Consider the following 22,359-nt stretch of genomic DNA (forward strand, 5'->3'; position numbering starts at 1 on the left):
TTAATCGCGCTGTTGTACTTTGTACAACACTTGAGAATTATCGACTATTACTTTGAAACCATCTTTTCTATTGACGTCAACCCCAAATGTATTCTGCAGCAATCTTATTTGGAATATTATAAGACCTTTTTTGAAAACAGTATAACTCCTTATAATGCGGAAAATTGAAAATCGCAATATGAAGAACGTACTATATTTAAGATAAGATAGACAGTTGAATGTGAATTAGTGTATTTCAAAATCTAAATGATCTAGAAATATGGTGTCTTCGGCAAAGTTACTTGGGATATCAAGGGCCTTCGCGAGGTGATCTGAGAAATTCAGATGTCAACCGATAGGCGGCGCTAGTGAACATGTAATTTTTATATCCCATATAACTCAGAATCCTGAGTACTTAGAAAGATGGTGTCTTCGGCAAAGTTGTTTGGTTGGTTAAACACTAACTGATGGAGAGCCGTTTGGTTTGAAACTCCACATGTAGGTGGCGCTAGTGGGCATTGAAATTTAATAACTCATACATCTCAGGACCCTGATTACTTAGAAAGATGGTGTCTTCTGAAAAGTTGTTTAGTAGATCAAACACTAACGAGTCTGGAATAACAAAGAGGAGAAACGTAAAAATTGGAACAGCCGATTTGCTGTCATCCCCGTAGTTCCAATCGAGCAGGAGACCTGTCAAAACGACCAGGATTCGCCACTTTGGTATACTCGAGACACTTTGATCAAACACTAACTGATGAAGACAAATATGACGTGCAATTTCACATCCAGGTGGCACTAGTGAGGATTCCAATTTTATACCTCATATATCTCAAGATCCTGATTACTTAGAAAGATGATGTCTTCGACATTGTTGTTTGATGGATAAAGGATGGATGTACTTATCCCGTGACATTGACAAGATAGAGTATATTGAAATACGACGGTCAGATATTGAATATTTTACTAAGCGCTTTACCTTCATGTAAAATTAATCAATCAAGTGCAAGTTTAAACAAATTATAATCAACTAGTTGTGTAATTTTCAAATTTTGAAAACTTTCGGAAGTATAAAAATTTACAGCTCGTTGATTTTTTTTCTAGATGAATAATAACACGTTCTTGCTCATGCAAATTTACAACTAGCGTCTTGTGGTGGCAGAAGCACGAATCAAATGGTCAATCAACTGAAAGCCCTTCTACCAACCAAACTTGCCAAAGATATCAACTTCCCAGGTAATCAGACTCGGAGATATATAAGATATAAAATTTGCATACTCAATAGCATCACTTACTGGCGAAATATTGATTTCAACGACCCATCAACCAAATGCACTTAACCTATTTGACAACTTTGCCGAAACCACCATCTCTCTTCTAGTAAGCAGGATCCTGAGAACTATTGCATATACATTTTTTATGTTCACTAGCGTCATCTAGTGATGAAATTACGATTCAAACGGACAACTATCTGTAAGTTTTCGATCTTTTAGAAGGTCGGCACGAGAGGTAACTTTTCCTCCATTTGGTCTTTGATCTACCAAACAACTTTGCCGAAGACACCATCTTTCTGAGTAAAGTGGAGCTTCGTGGCCGTTCGGTTAGCGTTACCAAGCGTGTAACCACACAATGCTATCCACTGGTGAATGTAATGTATGTCGTGTCCATGGTCTAGTGTTAAGTTCTGTTCAGCCTGTACAGCCTCTGGCTGAAGACGGTGTCCCGTGCCTTTTTAATCGGAATCCTGAGCTATATGAGATTAAAAATTTACATACTCACTAGCGCCTCCTAGTGGTGGCATTTGAAATCAAACTGTCACTCATCTATAAGCCCTTGATATACCAAACATCTTTGCCGAAGACACTACCTTTCTAAGTAATAAGGGTCCAGAGATACATAATATATAATATTTACGTGCTCACTAGCGCCGCCAAGTGATGAAATTTCAAATAATACTGCGAATCATCCGTAAGTACTTGACCTACCAAACAACTTTGTCGAAGACACCATCTTTCTGAGTTATCAGGTTCCCGAGATACATAGGATATAAAGTTTATTTGCTCACTAGCGCCACCTAGTGGTGGAATTTCCAATTAAACGGCCAATAATCTGTAAGCCGTTGACTTACCAAACAACTTTGCCGAAGACACCATCTTTCAAAGACATCAGGATCCTGAGATATAAGATATAACATGATATTGCTCACTAGCGCCGCCTAGTGGACGTATTACGAATCAACTTTGTCAGCATCAAGTAGCCCATGAAATTTACAACAACTTTGCCAAAGACAGTCCTCCTCTAAACAATCAGGATCCTGAGATATTTCAGAATGTATAGGTGTTGTACAAAGTACAACGCGCGACTGCTCGCGTTACAAAAATTGGCGCGAGTACTGAAAGGTTAAGAAGATCGTCCCTAAAACTCGCCAATATCTTGAATTTAATCAATCTGACGCAAAACCTGTATTCAGATGATCAAATGGTATTGTAGTCAGCTTTCAATTTATGGAAAAGGATTCAAAATTGGTTGAACAAAACGCAATATATTTGAATTTTAGTAAATTACATATTTTGAAAAGTTGTAAAACTCGATATTGAGCTAAAACTCAAAAACTGCTCTACTTAAAATTTTTTGAAGGTAGGTTTCAAAATCAGCACTAAATTGTGCTTCAAAAATTTTGGTCGTTGACAGAAGTTCACGACTTTCGTTTTATTTTGTAAACTTGTGTTATTATGAATAACACAAGTTTACAAAATAAAACGAAAATCGTGAACTTCTGTCAACGACCAAAATTTTTGAAGCACAATTTAGTGCTGATTTCGAAACCGACCTTCAAAAAAAATTAAAGTAGAACAGTTTTTGAGTTTTACCTCAATATCGTGTTTTGTAACTTTTCAAAATATGTAATTTACTAAAATTCAAATATATTGCGTTTTGTTCAACCAATTTTAAATCTTTTTCCATAAATTAAAAGCTGAATACAATACCATTCGATCATCTGAATACATGTTTTGCGTCAGATTGATAAAATTAAAGATATTGGCCGAGTTTTGGGGAAGATCTTCTTAAATTTTAGCAAAATTCCCAAAATTTTTTGAAGAAATGTATTTTTTTCAATAAGAAAAAACCAACTTAAAAATTCTTTCTCGACGTTTATTTGACATATCATATGTAGGTGAGTTACAGTAAAATTTTCAGCTCAATCGGAGCATTGATTACGAAGGATGAGATGTTTGAAGTGAGCGACTTTGCTTAAAAATAGAACAAAAATCGATTTCAAATCATCAACGTTGTATGGGAAGTCGAAAAATTTTCCGCTCCACTGTAATTTTTTTCCTTCGCGTTTTCGAATTCAGGGCATGATTCTACACCAAAAATGATCATCAGCTTACCGAGTTCAAAAATGCTGTTAAGTAGTGTAATAAATTACAGCTTTGAGTGTCTGACCGAGTGTAACACTGGAAAACGGTTTCTGTCCAACGTCCGAAAAACATCTCCGGCGGGATGAATTTCCGTCGCAACGTCTCAAACAATTTCATTCGTCGAGGACGATGAGACCGTGAGGTGTTACTAGAAGATGGCGTCGGCGGAGTCGAAGCCTGTTCCGATGGAACATCGAGAGGATGTGGATGCCACTGGAGATGAAATCGGCGGAGTTGTGTTCAGCTCTAGCGGAATTCATTGAAATCGCCCAAACGCAAATTCACGCTGATGATGCAGAAAGGAATGACTGACCACAGTCCAGTGGTTGTGATCAACAGTTTGGAAAACTCTCGGAGAGCACTGGATCGGTGGGATGCGACGGAATGTTTCCAAGCTGTGTTTTTGCTAGAGTGGTTGGTGATTGTAATGTGCATTGTAAATATGGCGGAGTCATATTACATTGATAGATAGATGTTGAGTTCATCGACGAAGATTTTCCGGTTAGTGGTGCGATACACAGGGCCCATATAGCCGAGGCGGTAAACGCACGGGTATTCAGGATGACCATGCTGAGGGTGACGGGTTCGATTCCCGGTCGGTCCAGGATCTTTTCGTAAAGGAAATTTCCTTGACTTCCTTGGGCATAGAGTATCTTCGTGCCTGCCACACGATATACACATGCAAAATGGTCATTGGCAGAGGAAGCTCTCAGTTAATAACTGTGGAAGTGCTCATAGAACACTAAGCTGAGAAGCAGGCTTTGTCCCAGTGAGGACGTTACGCCAAGAAGAGGAGAGAGGAGTGGTGCAGAGCCGCAAGAGTTTCTAATGAACCCTGGAACGTCCGTGGTACGGAATAACACCATACCACCAAAACTCCAGAGATCGGTTCTGAGATCATCAACGAGTGGACATCTAGGGAAATTTCCAGGATTTCCCAACGTTGTTACCGAACGGTAACTTGGTTTTGTTTATAGTGGGGCTGTAGGAATATATAATTGTCTAGCTAGCTTAACGGTCACTTCAAATGAGTGGGTGACAATCGTGTCGACCTAATGCCGCTGTTCAGGTGTAAGCAGTGGTGAATTTAGGAAGCCGCCTGAAGGGGGTGACGATGTTAGCGGAAATGCTGAGAAAGAGGAAGATTAGGAGAGAAGATCGTTTGACGTTTCTGGCCGATGAATGATCGTGGAAAAAATTAAGGAGTCACCGAGAGATCGCGCGGGAAAACAGATGTGCGTTACCACGAAACGAAGACCTGGGTTGCGCGCCGAAACCGGGAATGTGACAAAACCTTGGTCGACCAAAAAAGACCGAGCCAGGACGGTAACATTGGGGTGATTCAGTACGAAATACCAACTCCCCCCCTCCCCGCAGCTTCATCGATTGTGAAAGTGGACTTTACTGGAAGAAGGCTAATCTCCAGTCCACTATTTCTATCCTGCCCGTACGAAACCCAGTGAGCACGGTATCAGGTGCACCTCACACTACAACTACCGTCATCCGAAGCATGTGGACAAATCGCCCTGGTACTTACTCCTGGTTCTCTGCTTACCACTTGTGAAGCTCCGCCCAATCTCGCGGTGAAACGAGTGGCGCTCGATTGCCACCGGTGACCTTCGACGTACGGTCGGCCTTATTGCGCTCTCAGCAACACTCCAAGTATCACCGAATCTGTGAATCCTCAAACAATGCTGCCGCCGTCATTCCGCCGCTGAGCACACCGACCTCCTCCACCCGCCCCCCCCCCCCCTTGATGTGCAGAGTAAGGGGGCGATACCATTTGGATTCCTCTCCGCTTCCAGTTACCGCATCACGATCGTCCATGCGTCCCGTATTATGACAGGACGAACGCCGACAACAATACCACTACGAACACCACCATTTGTACGGACCAATCAATAGATACATCGTTTAAAAGGTAATTTTTTACTCTTTTCTTTAGGACCATCCCACCGAAAACTCTCCCATCCAGAATACGCTCTGGAACCCGGGAGTCAAAAGAGGCCTTGTGAGCCCAACCCGGAAGCTGCCGTTGGCTGGACCAATAGCTTGGGGCTTAGGCCGACCCCTTCTGGGCCGGCGCGATCGACTCCCGGGGTCAAAAGTTGTTTCAACGTCAATCTTCCTCGGCCATCGTTCGAAAATAGGATCAACGTCCGTTCTTCGATATGCGATCATTTTTCTGGTGACCAGTGAGATCTACTCAATAATCAGGTCCATCGCATCTGCACATAGCGTTACGACAGGTGTTCCCTCGGAGTCTGCCGAAGTTCTCCGGTGCCGCCGAGGAATGGCCGATATTTATTAGCGCATACGAACAGGCGAATTCCTCGTGTGACATTACCAATGCTGGAAACCTGGTTCATCTGCATGAGGCCTTAACCGGTAGAGTCCAGGAAACGGTGAGAAATCGGTTGCTGCTGCCGGAGAATGTTCCGTTGATTGTGGATAAATCGAGGAAAATGTTCGGCAATCCGGAAATTTTGCCGACGAGGTTGGTTAACCGGATTCAGGGATTGGATGGGTCCAGCGCGGAGAGGTTGAAGTCTTTTATTGAATTCGAAAGTGCTGTGGAGGAGTTCACACAGCACCTGAAAGCAGCTGGGCTTGTTGATCATCTAAAGAACCCTATACTGATGCAGAGTCTCGTGTAGAAACTGCCTTCATATTATGCAATTGAATTGAATGAGAAGCACAAGCCACGGGAAAAGGCTAAAGCAAAATCTGTTTTGTATGTATGCCGCAGATTAGGTTAGTGATAGTACGAGCAGCCTATCGAGTAAGAATGATGAGATGAGAAGACCCAAGCAGTCGGTACAGCCACAGCATAGAAATGTAAGATGTGCTGTGTGCCATAAGATAGAAAATTTTTGGAGAAACTGTCAAGAGTTCTTGAGGTTAAATGTTGGAAAACGATGGAAGACAATGGAACGATTGAACTCATGTCCATGTTGCATGTACGATCATGGGAAGTTCAGTGCAACAGCCATCGACAGCTAAACCCAACAGTGCTATTCAGGATGGTCCCGATTACGTCCATATGGACAAATAATGGAAGCAGAAGGGTGGATACGCTGGCGCTTATCGACGAGGGGTCGGCGGTGACTTTGATCAACAAGAAGTTAGCAGGGATGTTGAAGGCGATAGCCTTCACCGGTACAGCCGTTACAAATATAATAGACGAATGGCAACCAGCAAAGGGAGAGGTATTCGAAAGCAGTACGGATTCAAGTGTCCTCACAAGGTACGTCGACATGTTTTGACCTTGCCAATGCTCGGACCGTTCAGAAGCTAGAGTTGCCTTCTCAATGTGTAGATGCTGAAGACTTCTTGAATTGTGATCATTTGTACGATCTAGAGATTCCCGGCTACGATTTGGCTGAACCACAAGTGTTATTATCGATAATCTTCCTCATGTCGCACCATTACAATCCAGAATTGGAGATCCATGTGTATCTATTGCTATCCGATCGCAGCTTGGCTGGACAGTTAACATATTTTTCCGGCTTTGGCCACCTTCTGGATGCTGGTTTGTCGTAAAGTGGTCAGGAAAAGTTTTCAGCAGTGCCACTGGGCATTGCATGCTAGTCCGTTGTCTTCTGTCGTGCTTCTTTCAAAAAGCGAACAGCACACTGGAATTACTAAACGTGTCCGTGTATTTTTTTAACGAGCTACCTACCAGCCAAGCTTCTCATAACGATCTTACCAGGGTCGTGCAATTTCGAAAGGAAAACATGACGTACGACGACTGTAGCCAATCGTTTCCCATGCGAACGGACTGCTGTGATGCTTCATCTCTCACCCAGCAACACACTCGTTCGTTGCTGCTACAGAAACAAGTGTGTATGAAACATGAAATGATACACTTGGATTTTCGTTTCATTTATGAGTCATTGAAATACTTCAACATGCTAAAAACACTATTTAAACCACATTTTTAAATAGTGGTGCACGCCAATAGAATGATAATTATGTTTTATGAAAGAGGATAACAAATTCGACCACTTAAATCCAATTAACCGGCGCCCGTAACCATTGAGAGACTAGCGCGCACCAGTGAGACACTAATGCTCTGACGGGTGAAGCACAAGCAATGCGACCGGGTGGGAGACTACCGAGTGCTACGATGAGTGGAAAAGTTTTTTTTAACGACCGAGTCATTAGAAAAATGTATGAAACACTTGAAGTGACTCATTCAAATGTTGCATGAAAGTGTATCATTGAAATGAAATTGTACGCCCCTGGATCTTACTAACACGATAATTACGTATAATACGCTCTGAATCTGTTTGATATTGATTTAAATTCAATTCAATGTTCAAAACTCGTCTGTTACCCTATGTTGCGGTGTCAAAATCACATATTTTTCATCAAAAGTGATTAGTAGGTACTTGGATTTTATATTTACAATATTTAAAACAATATTGATTAAGCTTTAGTATGGCAAGTAGGCAAGAACAAGGCATTTTTAAACACTGTTTTAAACATGTACCCAAAAGAACTGCCATCTGTGATGGATAATCCAAGGTACATGATTCGATTTTAATAGAAGTTTTGACAGCATGTGCACAGACAAACAGACGTAACACTTCAAACACATTTCGATTCAAATTATAGTCACGGAAACATGTTCACCCAATGCCAGAAGACCTGAGTTTGGCCAACCATCAAATAGATGGCGGTAGTGAGCAAAAGTCAAATTCGTACAAAAACAATGCGAGCGCCACGGGTAAGCAGTTGGTCAACAATCAATTTTTAAAATATACCGTTTAATTGGTGTACGATGGGAATCATCAGAGTGTTACGTCTGTTTGTCTGTGGCATGTGTATCTTTCATCGGAAATCGCATTAGAATGCTGTCATCCCTTGAAATGCAATCTTAGCTACGCCACTTTGTAGCAACCGGGAGGGACTGAAAGCTTTTTACATGATTCTTTTATCGGCGTTCAAGAGGACTAAACTCCTACCAGTAGATTACAACGAGCGAGAGTTGAATTTGCATTTCGTTTCTTTGAAAACATTCTTACTATTGGCTTTGCTTTTGACATAGTAAAAATGCTCTGTTGATTTAAACTCTTATCGAGCCCCCTTGTTATTCCGTGTTCTGTAACGAGGTTAAACGAGCGATTCACTATGACTTTCTTTGGCTTTTGCAAACTCGGCATTTCTCTCTCTTGGTTCGGAAGTCTTTGTCAGAAGACTGCCTTCGTTTGGACGGCCAGTTAGCTTTTCCATAGCGTCAAAACGATAAACATGTCAAGATCGTGTATCGCAATATGAAATTTCTCACGATGGGGTCCCATGGACGGGAGTCAGCAAAATCGCATGCAAATTAAATGCACCCCTTTTACTTCGGCGGCACTGACTGACAATGTTTTTATGAGACGGAGTCATGCAATGGGAGTCTCATAAACTACTTCCGGATCTGGCTTGCACCCCGCTTAAGTTTGAGGATGGAAAATGTTTCGGTCACATTGCGCTTGACACAGTGGAAGTCACGTAACCATATCTTAACGTTGTAGAATTCTTAGACTTTCGTGCACCAGGTCCAATTTTGAAACGGTATTACTCCGGAAGGTAAACAGGTTGCGCTAGTCGACGGATTATCATCAGCTGGAAGTTTTATTGTGCAAGACTTTATTCCAGCTGACCGGCACCGCGCTGAAAGTGTTTACCACGTGGAAAAGTTACACTCGCTGTTGGCAATAATTATTCAATAAAAATTCAAGCAGTGTTCATGAATATTCATGCAAGTGTCGATTGTGCAAAACGGACAAGTTGATTATATCGAACTGAATGTTTTAATTATGGATCAACATTGTTAATTGTAGACATGAAAATCGATTTCACTTCAGATTGTCCCCTTTCGTGATTAAAAGGTGTTCAATAACCGAATAGTAAACATTTTTTAGATATCGTGTAGAGGTGTTCGGGATGTATTGTAATGTAATAATCAGCTATTAATTCATCAAAAATTACAACGGTAGTGAAGTCGAAAAATTAGGGCGATGACGACCTAGCTGACGCTGTTGCACGTATTCCTCACGTTCAGCGTGACGTCCGCGCAATAGCGGATTCCCGTTCGTTTCTTTTTGAGCACTATCTTGGCTGTTATGGTTACTGCCATTATAGTGTCCACCACCGATCGACCCTTCCTTGACCATCAACCTTGACTGAATGATCTGCTCTGACAATTTCCTGGCGGCAGATTTCCAGAAGCCAGATAGGTCTGTATGTCAGTGGATCGCCAGGTGACTTGCTGTTGTGTTTGGGCAGTATAACCAATCTTTGCATTTTCCACATCTCCGGAAATTTGTGTCTGTCTAGGTACATCTGCATAGCCATTCTGAACATGCCAGGACTTGTCTTAATGACTACTGTCGGAATATCATCCGGACCCGGACCCTTGTTCAACTTGAGCGACTTCGCTATTGCGCTCCTGTTGACTGTCTGGCAGAGGTTTTTGAAGCGCGCCCACCTATACGTCTTAATCTCTTCGTTCAATGTCTGTTTATCCACCCTGTAGGCCTCACTTCACTCCATTCTACCCTTATCGGTGCGGGTTCTTTGCATCCTCCTCCTAGCTTTTAGACAAGATGAGCGAAGTTCTGCGATTTCTGGACAGCACCTGTATACTGGTTTGCGTAAATTTTTTGGTAACGATCGCCTTACCATTGCGGCGTCACATGCACAACTGCATTAGTACACCGTTGATCGTCGCTATTGCGAAGTCCTTGTGCGACGTCGAAATTATTTCCAGGACCGGTTGTACAGATCGCCGCTAGCTTGGCCTTATCCGTAATCCAGTTCTCGTTGTTGGGAGGGATGCGGTATGGGTCAGATAGTAGGACAATATCCGTACTTGGCAGCAGTGACCCTTGGTGTAAGGAATGTGTTCAATAACGCCAGTTGGGCAAATATTGCCAGAACGCTCCTGCGTCTTGGAATACCCGATTACTTGTACAAGATTCTCGGAAGCTACTGTCGTATATTCAGTTCCACGTATCGAGCCTCCAGGGAGAAGAAGCCTATATTTGCCATAGAAAACTCTTTCCGCCTCTTTGTTAGGTTCTCCTGGATTTCTTATCCGATCTTCTCCAAAATTGATCGTAACCCTGTAAGTTCTTCGACAATGTAAGGATAGGAGTTGCCTTATGCAGTGCTTCCCAAACTGTGTGCCGCGGCGCCCTGGTGCGCCGTGAACATCTCTCAAGTGCGCCGCACACTCCCGGGCCAAAAAACAAAGAACAAACTCTTATTTTTGAAGGCAGAATTTTCTCCTTTGTTGTGGACACTGGTGGTGGATGAGCTTCTAGACAGCTTAGAGAGAAGAGGCTTCGAAGTGGTTGGATATGCTGATGACGTTGTCATTATTCTACGAGGCAAATTCGAAAGTGTTATCGTGGAAAGAATGCAATCTGCCCTAAATCACACTTTTTCCTGGTGTCATAAGGAACAACTAGGCATAAATCCTACAAAAGCTTCCATTATCCCTTTCACCAAACGGAGGAAGGTCCAACTGAAACCCCTTTTCTTGAATCATACACAACTAGTTTATTCAAGCGAAGTAAAATATCTAGGTGTCATACTCGATGCAAAACTGAATTGGAACTCTCATCTCCAATCAGTTGTGCAGAAAGATCTCAATACACTTTGGGTTTGTTCTAAAAACCCTGGGTAAAAGATGGGGCCTAAAACCAAGTATGATCATGTGGATATATAAAACCATTGTTCGTCCCAGGACTACTTACGCTTCCCTTGTCTGGTGGCCTAAAACTAATGAGGCTGCTGCAAGGGCGAAGCTCAACAAAATCCAATGCACCGCTTGCATAGCGATCACTGGTGCAGTTCGTAGTACACCCACTTTGGCCCTAGACGCAATGCTTCACCTGCCCCGGTTAGATCAATTCATAAATCTGGAAGCGGAAAAAAGTGCTCTAAGGTTAAAGAGAACAAAAACACTGCTGTCGGGAGACCTTACGGGTCACCTCAGCATATTAAATGAATTTGCCATAAATCCCGCAATAGGAATTTGTAGTGACTGGATGGAAACGGTAGTCAATTATGACTTACCTTACGATGTGTTCATTTCTTCCCGCCAGGAGTGGGAAGGAGGTGGACCCAGCGTTCCAACAGGCTTTATAAATTTCTTCACAGATGGTTCGAAAATGAATAATCTGACAGGCTCCGGAATCTATGGCCCTAGAACAAGAATCTCTGTCCACTTAGGACAGTGGCCCACAGTATTTCAGGCGGAAATATATGCAATATTAGAATGCGTGTTATTATGCCTGAGGAGAAAGTATAGGTTTGCAAAAATATGTATTTTCTCTGACAGCAAAGCGGCACTTAAGTCGCTTAATAACTACACTTGTAACTCAAAGCTAGTGTGGGAATGCATTCTGGCTTTGAAAAACTTATCCATGTGCAATCGAGTCTACCTATATTGGATCCCAGGACATACGGATCTAGAGGGAAACGAGATTGCTGATGAGCTAGCCAGGAATGGATCTAATGAAAGGTTCATTGGCCCTGAGCCCTTCTACGGGATCTCAGACTGCTCTGTAAAAATGGAACTGAACAAATATATGGTCAGTCAAATCACATCAAACTGGAATGCACTTCCCCATACGAGCCAATCCAAAAGGCTCGTAACAATAAACCCCAAGAAAACTCAACAAATATTAGGTCTCAACAAAAGGGATTTCAACATCTACACCGGTCTAATAACTGAACACTGCCCCTGCAGATACCATCTACAAAAGATCGGAGCAATCCAAACCTCAAATTGCCGCTTCTGTGACGAGGAGAGGGAAACATCAGAACACATCCTCTGCTATTGCAGTGCACTCACTCAACGTAGGTTCAAAGCTCTCAGCAAGCCCTTTTTAGGGCCTGCTGACATATGGATCTTATCTCCCAAGGACGTGGTTGGCTTCATAAAGCTAGTCTCGCCAGAATGGGGGAGTCACATACTGTAACTCAGGATCTCTATTCATCAATAACACTAGTTTACAGTCGTCTGTCAACTAAAACAAATGAGTTCGTGGGAAGTTATCAAGCCGGCTTCATCGACGGCCGGTCGACAACGGACCAGATCTTTACCGTACGGCAAATCCTCCAGAAATGCCGTGAATACCAGGTCCCAACGCAACACCTGTTCATCGACTTCAAAGCGGCATACGATAGTATCGACCGCGCAGAGCTATGGAGAATCATGGACGAAAACGGCTTTCCTGGGAAGCTGACTAGACTGATGAAAGCAACGATGGACGGCGTGCAAAACTGCGTAAGGGTTTCGGGTGAACTATCCAGTTCATTCGTATCTCGCCGGGGACTGCGACAAGGTGACGGACTTTCATGCCTACTCTTCAACATCGCGCTGGAAGGTGTGATGCGACGAGCCGGGCTCAACAGCCGGGGAACGATTTTCACAAAATCCGGTCAATTTGTGTGCTTTGCGGACGACATGGACATTATTGCTAGAACATTTGGAACGGTGGCAGAACTGTACACCCGCCTGAAACGCGAAGCAGCAAAGGTCGGACTGGTGGTGAATGCCTCAAAAACAAAGTACATGCTGGTAGGCGGAACCGAACACGACCGGATCCGTCTGGGTAGTAATGTTACGATAGACGGGGATACTTTCGAGGTGGTGGAGGAATTCGTCTACCTCGGATCCTTACTGACGGCTGACAACAACGTGAGCCGTGAAATTCGGAGGCGCATCATCAGCGGAAGTCGGGCCTACTACGGGCTCCAGAAGAAACTGCGGTCGAAAAAGATTCACCCACGCACCAAATGCACCATGTACAAAACGCTAATAAGACCGGTGATCCTCTACGGGCACGAGACATGGACCATGCTCGAGGAGGACCTACATGCACTCGGAGTTTTCGAGCGACGCGTGCTAAGAACGATCTTCGGCGGTGTTCAGGAGAACGGTGTGTGGCGGAGAAGGATGAACCACGAGCTCGCTGCACTTTACGGCGAACCCAGCATCCAGAAGGTGGCCAAAGCCGGAAGTATACGGTGGGCAGGGCATGTTGCAAGAATGCCGGACAACAACCCTGCAAAGCTGGTGTTTGCAAATGATCCGGTTGGCACAAGGAGGCGTGGAGCGCAGAGAGCACGATGGGCGGACCAGGTGGAGCGTGACTTGGCGAGCATTGGGCGCAACCGAGGATGGAGAGCGGCAGCCACAAACCAAGTATTGTGGCGTACTATTGTTGATTATGTCTTGTCTTAATGACGTTGAACAAATAAATGTATGTATGTACTAGTTTACAGCATTTTTGAACTCGGTAAGCTGATGATCGTTTTTGGTGTAGAATCCTGCCCAGAGTTCGAAAACGCGAAGGAAAAAAACTACAGTAGAGCGGAAATTTTTTCGACTTTTCATACAAGGTTGATGATTTCAAATTGATTTTTGTTCTATTTTTAAGCAAAGTCGCTCTCTTCACACATCTCATTCTCCGTAATGAATGCTACGATTGAGCTGAATTTTTTACTGTAACTCGCCTACATGTGATATATCAAATAAACGTTGAGAAAGAATTTTTAAATTGTTTTTTTTTTCTTATCGAAAAAAATACATTTCTTCATATATTTTTGGAAAATTTGCTAAAATTTAAGGAGATCAGCCCCAAAACTCGCCAATATTTTGAATTTCATCAATCTGACGCAAAACCTGCATTTAGATGATCGAATGGTATTATATTCAGCTTTTAATTTATGGAAAAAGATTAAAAATTGGTTGAACAAAACGCAAGATATTTGAATTTGATTAAATTCCATATTTTAAAAAGTTGTAAAACTCGATATTGAACTAAAACTCAAAAACTGTTCTACTTTAAATTTTTAGAAGCACGGTTTCGGAGTCAGCGCTAAATTATGCTTCAAAAATGTTGGTCGTTGACAGAAGTTCACGACTTTCGTTGTATTTTGTAAACTAGTGTAATAGATGGTCTTGAGTTCAGTCGATATCTAGGTATCTCAGTGACAAATATGTTACTGAGATAACTTGCGTACCTCACAGCAAAAGGGTATATCACAATAGTTCTAAAATCTGGACGCAGTGATCTTCACCCGACAAACGAGAGAGAAGGCAGAATTTTTAGCTGTTTTTGTATTATTTTGTAAAACTAGTGTCAAATCAAACCCTTTTTTGTATTCGATTGGCGCTGTCCATAAACTACGTAGACTTTTTTCCGGCCATCTCAGACCCCCCTCCCCCTCGTAGACTTTAGTTCATACAAAATTTTCGAGATTTGTATGGAGCGTAGACTTTGGCCAGACATCACCAAACCAACCCCCCCCCCCGTCACAACTTAAGAGTCTACGTCGTAGTTTATGGACAGGCCCATACCAATGTTTTGGTATGGTGGTCATTCAAAGGGATTTTCCCTCTTCTAAGTTTTCAATTAAATAGTAAATATTCATCATGAAACATTTAGATGTTTACAAAATTTTTATATATCCGAAATTTTGAACATTTTCGTAAGTCTCTCAAATTGTTGGACTTTTTATGATTCGGCTTAGTTTTCGATTTTATCAATAGCTTGTAATTCAAAGTAGGTATTTCCAGAAAGTTTTGAATCCAGTTGTGAAGTTATTTCCATAATACTGTCATCTATGATTACCAGGTCTTCGTGCTGTGTCAAACGTTTCGGGACGATATTTTTACTTACATATCATAATACACTATCATTAGTTTGAATCTATTAGTCTCTCTAGTCTATTTCCTAATATAGACTGGTTTAGCTCCTTATCGTAAAAAATCTGCGACAATTTATGTGTCGATTTCATGCATTATTCTGAAACCGCCTTTTTGAGTTGTTGAGTTGAGTTTTTTGAGTTCCGAATACAAACACATGACCCCTCACCGTCACTGTCAGCCGTTCTGATCATTGTGTAAAAAATTCGAAGGTTGAAAGTAAAGATTAGCATTCTCATATTTTCATACGTGTATGGCCACATTCATTGTCAGCTGAATGCCTCTCTTTTCTCATTCAATTCTCTGTCACGAATATTTTATTCGCACGTCGTGAAATGTCCAATTTCTGATAACAGACGCACAATTCGACTTAATGGACAAATAGAGCAGTTAATTAGTATTCTAATTAACTACTATACACAGATTTTGAGGTGATTGGAAGAACAATCGGGAGTTACGGTCTAGTTATATTTCTCAGTGAAAATTGTCGGTGACAGAAAAATGAATGAATAGGTGAGAAAATTCATTCACCAAAATGAATTTTATTTTGATCCCTCAGTTGAAAATTTCCAAAATTCACGTTGAATTTCACTCACTGAAAATGAAAATTTTAATCTTTGGTTCTGATAGCTTCTGAACAATTTATTTTTATATATAATTTCCCTTAAATTTGGTAATCTACGTACTTTAAAAAAATTAAAAGTTTTGCAATGCAATCCTTCAAAAATCTAAAATTTGAGTTAAGTTCTGCGAATCTTTAAACAATTTTTCTTATTTTATTATAAAAAATCATGACATTGAAGGCTTTTTTACCAATTATATTTGAAATTTTGAACTGAAGGTGTTCAAATTATTAAAATTCTTTGTAAAAAGTTGTTGGTGCGCCGCGAAAATTTTGAAAATTTCAAAAGGCGCCGCGGTAGCAAAAAGTTTGGGAACCTCTGGATGGGATCTATCTTATTAGTACAGATAGGCATCACTTCTACTTATACATTTTCAATACATTAATGAAGTATAAATCCAGTTTGAGTCAAAATTGTAAAACTGATTTTTTGTTTTTTTTTTTTTGACACATCTGGCAATACTTCGTTTGAACTTCTGGAAGTAAGTTCACAGTTCAAATATTCATGGCACACGGGCCATCGAAACTTCCCGCAAATTCAAACAAAAAATAAACAGATCAACAGCCGAGCAGAACCGCATCCATCGCTTCAGAGAAAACCACCATTTGTTCCGATCAAGCTTCCACCACCCAGCATTTTGAGAATCTAATTTGGCATCATTTGTGGACTGAATGGAACTTAATCAAATAGAAGCAGCTCCGAGAAATAAATCTGTCTTGATTACGATGAGCAGCCGGATATATACCTCTATATATTTTCCAAGGTAGAATTAATCTGATTACGAACCATTTATTTACATTTGCCAGCACGACGACCAACAGCGGAGACAGCAGCCGCCAGGATCGTTCGTCATTAGTCAACAAAACAAGCCCATAATGGCGGGGTTTCATTCTGTCGCACCGCGCGCTTATGGAGTAAAAAGTATTTTGTTGGCTGGCTGCAAGGAAAACAACCACCTCGGCGGGGTGCCATTTCAATTTTCGTCTTCTGTTCTGAGAGCCAATAATTAATTGGCACGTTGCGTTGGAAAGATTCTTAGAAATGACGCGGAGTACCTATAGCTAAAAATGCGACAGGTTGGCGGTGTGCCGGTTTAAACTGACAGAAGATAATCCAGCTTACAAATTGAAACATTTATCAATATGGCTGGGATTTAAATTTGCACACAGATGCTGAAATGTAGAGAATGACTTGTTTCATAATTATGAAAACGGAACAAATCAATTCAGCTCAAGGGAGATTGAATTGTTCCGAAGACAATAAAAAGTATTGGTTACGTAATTGAAATCAATTACCGGCTTGAACCATTTTCCAAGCATTATAACATGGCTCTTTTTCACATTTAAGGTACACCGGGGCAAGTTGAGCGGTGTGGGATAAGACGAAACAGCGGTTTAACGTGATGTTATCTAATCATCATTTTTAACTTAAGTGGCATAACGCATAGTATTTCAATCAAACAATCTTTTAGAATACGAACATTTTTGCTTATAAGCACTAGATATGCTTCTTAGCACTAAAAAGCTGTTTAATGTTTATTACATATAATGCGTCCCTCCTAGTCGTTTTTTCAAATTATTTATGCAAACTTTTCCCGTTATCAGATAGTCTGCTGTACCTGATACTGATAAGAGATTTAATGAATAATGGGAAATACGCTCAGGAGGAACGAGAAAAGCAGAAAGGCTGTTACGCCCTTACCTCGTTGTAATTGACGGACGGCACTACTCCGACATTAACGGCGTTGGAGTACGATAGGTCCGTGGCGTCAACATCGATTCCGACCACTACCTAGTCATGGACAAAATGCACCCAAAACTCTCCGTCATCAACAATGTACGATACCGGCAACCGCCACGGTACAATCTAGAGCGACTAAAACAATCGGATGTCGCCGCAGCATACGCGCAGAATCGAGGTCCCTCTAGAAGACTGTTGGAGTAGCCATCAACGACACAGCCGAGAGCACCATCGGGTACGTCGAACGGAATCGACGGAACGAATGGTTCGACGAAGAGTGCAGAACGGATTTAGAGGAGAAGAACGCAGTGCGGGCGGTAATGCTGCAGCAAGGGACCCGACAGAACGTGGAACGTTGCAGACAGAAGCAAAAACGGCAGACCCGCCTCTTTCGAGAGAAAAAGTGCCTCCTGGAAGAAGCGAAGTGCGAAGAAATGGAACTGCTGTGCCGTTCCAAAGAAACACAAAAGTTCTACTAGCAGATCAACGCATCCCGCCAACGGCCTCGTGCCGCGAGCCGAAATATGGAGGAATAAGGGCGGAGGCCTCTTGACGGACGGACGTGAGGTAATCGAAAGGTGGAAGCTGCACTTCCCTGAGGGAGGTTAAGGATGTCATTCATCAGCTCAAAATCGACAAAGCAGCTGGTAAGGATGGTATCGCAGCTGAACTCATCAAGATGGACAAAGAAAAGTTTGCCCGGTCTGGACCGGTTGATAGTCAGGATGTGGGAAACCGAACAGCTACCGGAGTGCAAGGAAAGGGTAATCTGCCCCATTCACAAGAAAGGCGACCATTTGGAATGTGAGAATTCAAAGCGATCACTATTTTGAATGCTGCCTACAAAGTGTTACCCAAATCATCTTCCGTCATCTGTCACCTAAAACGAATGAGTTCGTGGGAAGTTATCAAGCCGGCTTCATCAACGGCCGATCGACAACGGACCAGATCTTCACCGTACGGCAAATCCTCCAGAAATGCCGTGAATACCGGGTCTCAACGCATCACCTGTTCATCGACTTCAAGGCGGCATACGACAGCATCGACCGCACAAAGCTATGGAGAATCATGGACGAAAACGGCTTTCCTGGGAAGCTGACTAGACTGATTAAAATTAAAGCAACGATGGACGGTGTGCAAAACTGCGCAAGGATTTCGGGTGAACTATCCAGTTTATTCGAATCTATCCGGGGACTGCGACAAAGTGACGGACTCTAATGCCTACTCTACAACATCGCTCTTGAAGGTGTGATGCGACGAGCGGGGATCAATAGTCGGGGAACGATTTTCACAAAATCCGGTAAATTTATGTGTTTGGCGGACGACATGGACATTATTGTACACCCGCCTGAAACGCGAAGCAGCAAAGGTTGGGCTGGTGGTGAGTGCCTCAGATACAAAGGGCTTTAGGACATTTGGTCGAATGACATTTGGTCGAAAGTACATTTGGTCGAACGGATGTTTGGTCGAATGGACATTTGGTCGAAACCCATTTTTTGAAGCATATAACATTTAGTCGAATGGACAATTCGTCGAATGGACATTTGGTCGAAAGGCACTGAATGATGAAGAGTTTTGATTGGATAATAATTTTATAGATTTCGGTATCATAATGGACGTTAAGTCGTATAGCAATTTAATCGTGTTTAATTATATCAAACATAAAAAAGCAAACATTGTAGTGCAGTGTAGGTTTCGGCTCTTCTTTCCAGTTTCACCATTTCATTGCGTTTTTGTGTATAACATACTGGCTTTTCCATCAAATATTTTTCCTTCTTTTCAACATATGCTGTTCTTTCAAGTGTATTATTTGTGCTGAGAGTGAAGAGTGGATATTATGGTTGTGATTTTTTCATCTACGATTTTTCCTTCTTTTGAACATAGGCTATTCTTTCAAAATTCGTATTTGTACTATGTTTGAATGTTATGGCTGCTGTCCTTTTATCATGAATTTTTCCTTCTTTGAAACAAAGGCTATTCTTTCACGTTTATTTATTTCATTACGTTTTCCTGTACCAACTACTGAATGTTTCAGAAGCAATTTCTCCTTTTGAACACAAGCTGATCTTCCGTTTGATATTTGGATGTTATAGCAGCAGACTTTTTCATCGGATATTTTTCCTTCTTTTAAGGACAGATTGGTTAGGTTCCCAAAATGGCCGACTTTGGCACTTACTCGCGACTTCGAGCGTTCAAATCGCTTGTTTCAAGCTTATTATTAGTGAGCAAAAACAGCATTATAAAATGCACTGTTGTTTGAAGCTTGCTTCTTGAGAATTGTGCGTCTGAAGTTCTGATTTCAAGACGTTTGTCCTTAAACATAGGCTATTCTTTGACGCAGTGTTGCATATGAACTGAACGCGAGCCAAAATGGTTATTTATGCAACAAGTTGCAAAATGATGATTTTTTTTTTCAGCACGAGTCGTACATTTATTCAACGAGGCTTGCTTGTTCAATAACATATTAATAATTATGATACCGAAATCCATAATATTATTTTCCACTCACATCTCTTTTCACCAGTTAGTGCCTTTCGACTAGATGTCCATTCGACTAAATGTTATATGCTTCAAAAAATGGCTTTCGACCAAATGTACTTTCGACCAAATGTCATTCGACCAAACGTCATTCGACTAAATGTCTTTCGACCAAATGTCATAGATCCATACCCACGTACTTCTGAGGTGGTGGAGGATTTCATCCACTTCGGATCCTTACTGACGGCTGACAATAATGTAAGTCGTGGAATTCGAAGGCTCATCATCAGCGAAAGTCGGGCCTACTACGGGCTCCAGAAGAAGCTGCAGTCAAAAAAGACTCACCCCCCTTATAAGACCGGTGATCCAGTACGGACACGAGACATGCTCTAGGTCTAGGAGGACCTGCAAGCACTCGGAGTTTTCAAGCGACGCGTGCTAAGGACGTTCTTCGGTGGTAAGCAGGAGAACGGTGTGCGGCGAAAACGATGAACCACGAGCTTGCTGCACTTTACGGCGAACCTAGCATCTAGAAGGTGGCCAAAGCCGAAAAAATACGGTAGACAGGTTTGGTTAATGCGGACCGGTTACAAGGATCCCGGGTGGTGGTCAATTGGGTAATGACAATGAACTTCCTATAGTTTTCGTTTCAAAATTCGGTATCACATGGTTCAACCTTCGTGAATTTTCATGTTTTTAATTCTTGTGATACATAAATAAAAAGATAGCCGTCTTTTTCTTCTTCCTGGCGTAACGTTCCTACTGGGAAAAAGCCTGCATCTTAGCTTAGTTTACTTCATCACTTCCACTTACACAGATATTTACCGAGAGCTTCCTCTGCCAATTATTATTTTACATGTGTCTCGTGTGGCAGGCACGAAGATACTCTGTGCCAGAAGATGTCAAGGAATCCATACTGTATTGTTTTTAGATTTTGTACAACAAAGGTAGGCTTTTGAAGGCTCAATCTTTATCTGTTCAGTAGGTCAGCTTCAGTTCAGTTCAGTCAGTTCAGTTCCACGGAAAATCTCTCTAGAAGTTCCAACAGAAATCCCTCTGAACAATCTACTTGAAGCTCTACAATAGGCCGTCCCTTATTTTGCAAAAATTGCAAATGTTAAAGTTCGTTAGTGGAAAATGATCGTTTTAGCTAAGAAATGATCGTGTCAAAATTTGAAGTCCGTATCTCAAGGCTAAGTGGTCCCTCAAGGGGCCTAAAGTTGTTAAAAATGGTATGAGACCAAAAAAAAACATGAAATTTTATTTCGACAAGAAAACACGCTTATCTACTAAAAACGGTGATTTGAGGACCCTAAAGGGCCGAAAATATGCTTAGATTTGCGATATCTCTACTTGTTTTTGAATTATTGAACAAAATAGGGTAGGTTTCCTTCGGGATCTAAAAAAATGGTCAAAAATGCTGATTTTTCGGTTGCTCTCTCTCTCTTCTTGGCGTAACGTCCTCATTGGGACAAAGCCTGCTTCTCAGCTTAGTGTTCTATGAGCACTTCCACAGTTATTAACTGAGAGCTTCCTCTGCCAATGACCATTTTGCATGCGTATATCTTGTGGCAGGCACGAAGATACTCTATGCCCAAGGAAGTCAAGGAAATTTCCTTTACGAAAAGATCCTGGACCGACCGGGAATCGAACCCGTCACCCTCAGCATGGTCATGCTGAATACCAGTGCGTTTACCGCCTCGGCTATATGGGCCTGTTGCTTTTTTTGTCAATAACTCAGAAACGAGTAGAGATATCACAAATCTAAGCACATTTTTGGCCCTATAGGATCCTAAAATCACCGGTTTTAGTAGAATAGCGTATTTTTTCGTCGTGAAAAATTTAATGTTTTGTTGGTCCCATACCATTTTTGACAACATTAGGCCCATTGAGGGACCACTTAGCCTTGAGATATGGACTTCAAATTTTGACACGATCATTTCTTAGCTAAAACGATCATTTTCCACTAACGAACTTATAACATTTGTAATTTTTGCAAAATAAGGGACGGCCTACTCTACAAGCAATTCCGCCGGAAACTTCTTTAGAAGCTCCACCTAAAATTCCTCTACTAATTTGACTTAAAACTTCTCTACAACTTTAACGAGAGATCCCCCTGGAAGTTAAATGGAAAAATTACATAGAAACTACACTAAGAATTCCAACAAAAGTTACGTCGATAGCTTTTGTGGGAATTTAACTAGTAATTTCTGCGGAAATTCTTCTGGGAGTTCAAAAAAAAATCTTTATGTAAAATTTCATCTCACAAAGACCCGCTTCAAAATTCGTTGAGAAATTAGCTCTTCGAGAAAGTCACGGAAACCACTCTATCTCTTATGTTTTAGGCCAATGTCATCGACTTTCCTCGAAAAATCCTAATCGATTTTCATGATGAGAC

At 41.8% G+C, this 22,359-nt stretch overlaps 1 protein-coding gene across 2 annotated transcripts in view; it reads left to right on the plus strand.

Moving 5' to 3' along the window:
• The window catches only part of LOC109429102 (irregular chiasm C-roughest protein), a 457,292-nt gene that overhangs the window by 102,817 nt on the left and 332,116 nt on the right, over positions 1–22,359 (plus strand). The gene's annotated exons all lie outside the window — the stretch shown is intronic.

Source organism: Aedes albopictus, chromosome 3, assembly GCF_035046485.1.
Source record: "Aedes albopictus strain Foshan chromosome 3, AalbF5, whole genome shotgun sequence".
In the NCBI taxonomy this organism is placed as follows: domain Eukaryota; kingdom Metazoa; phylum Arthropoda; class Insecta; order Diptera; family Culicidae; genus Aedes; species Aedes albopictus.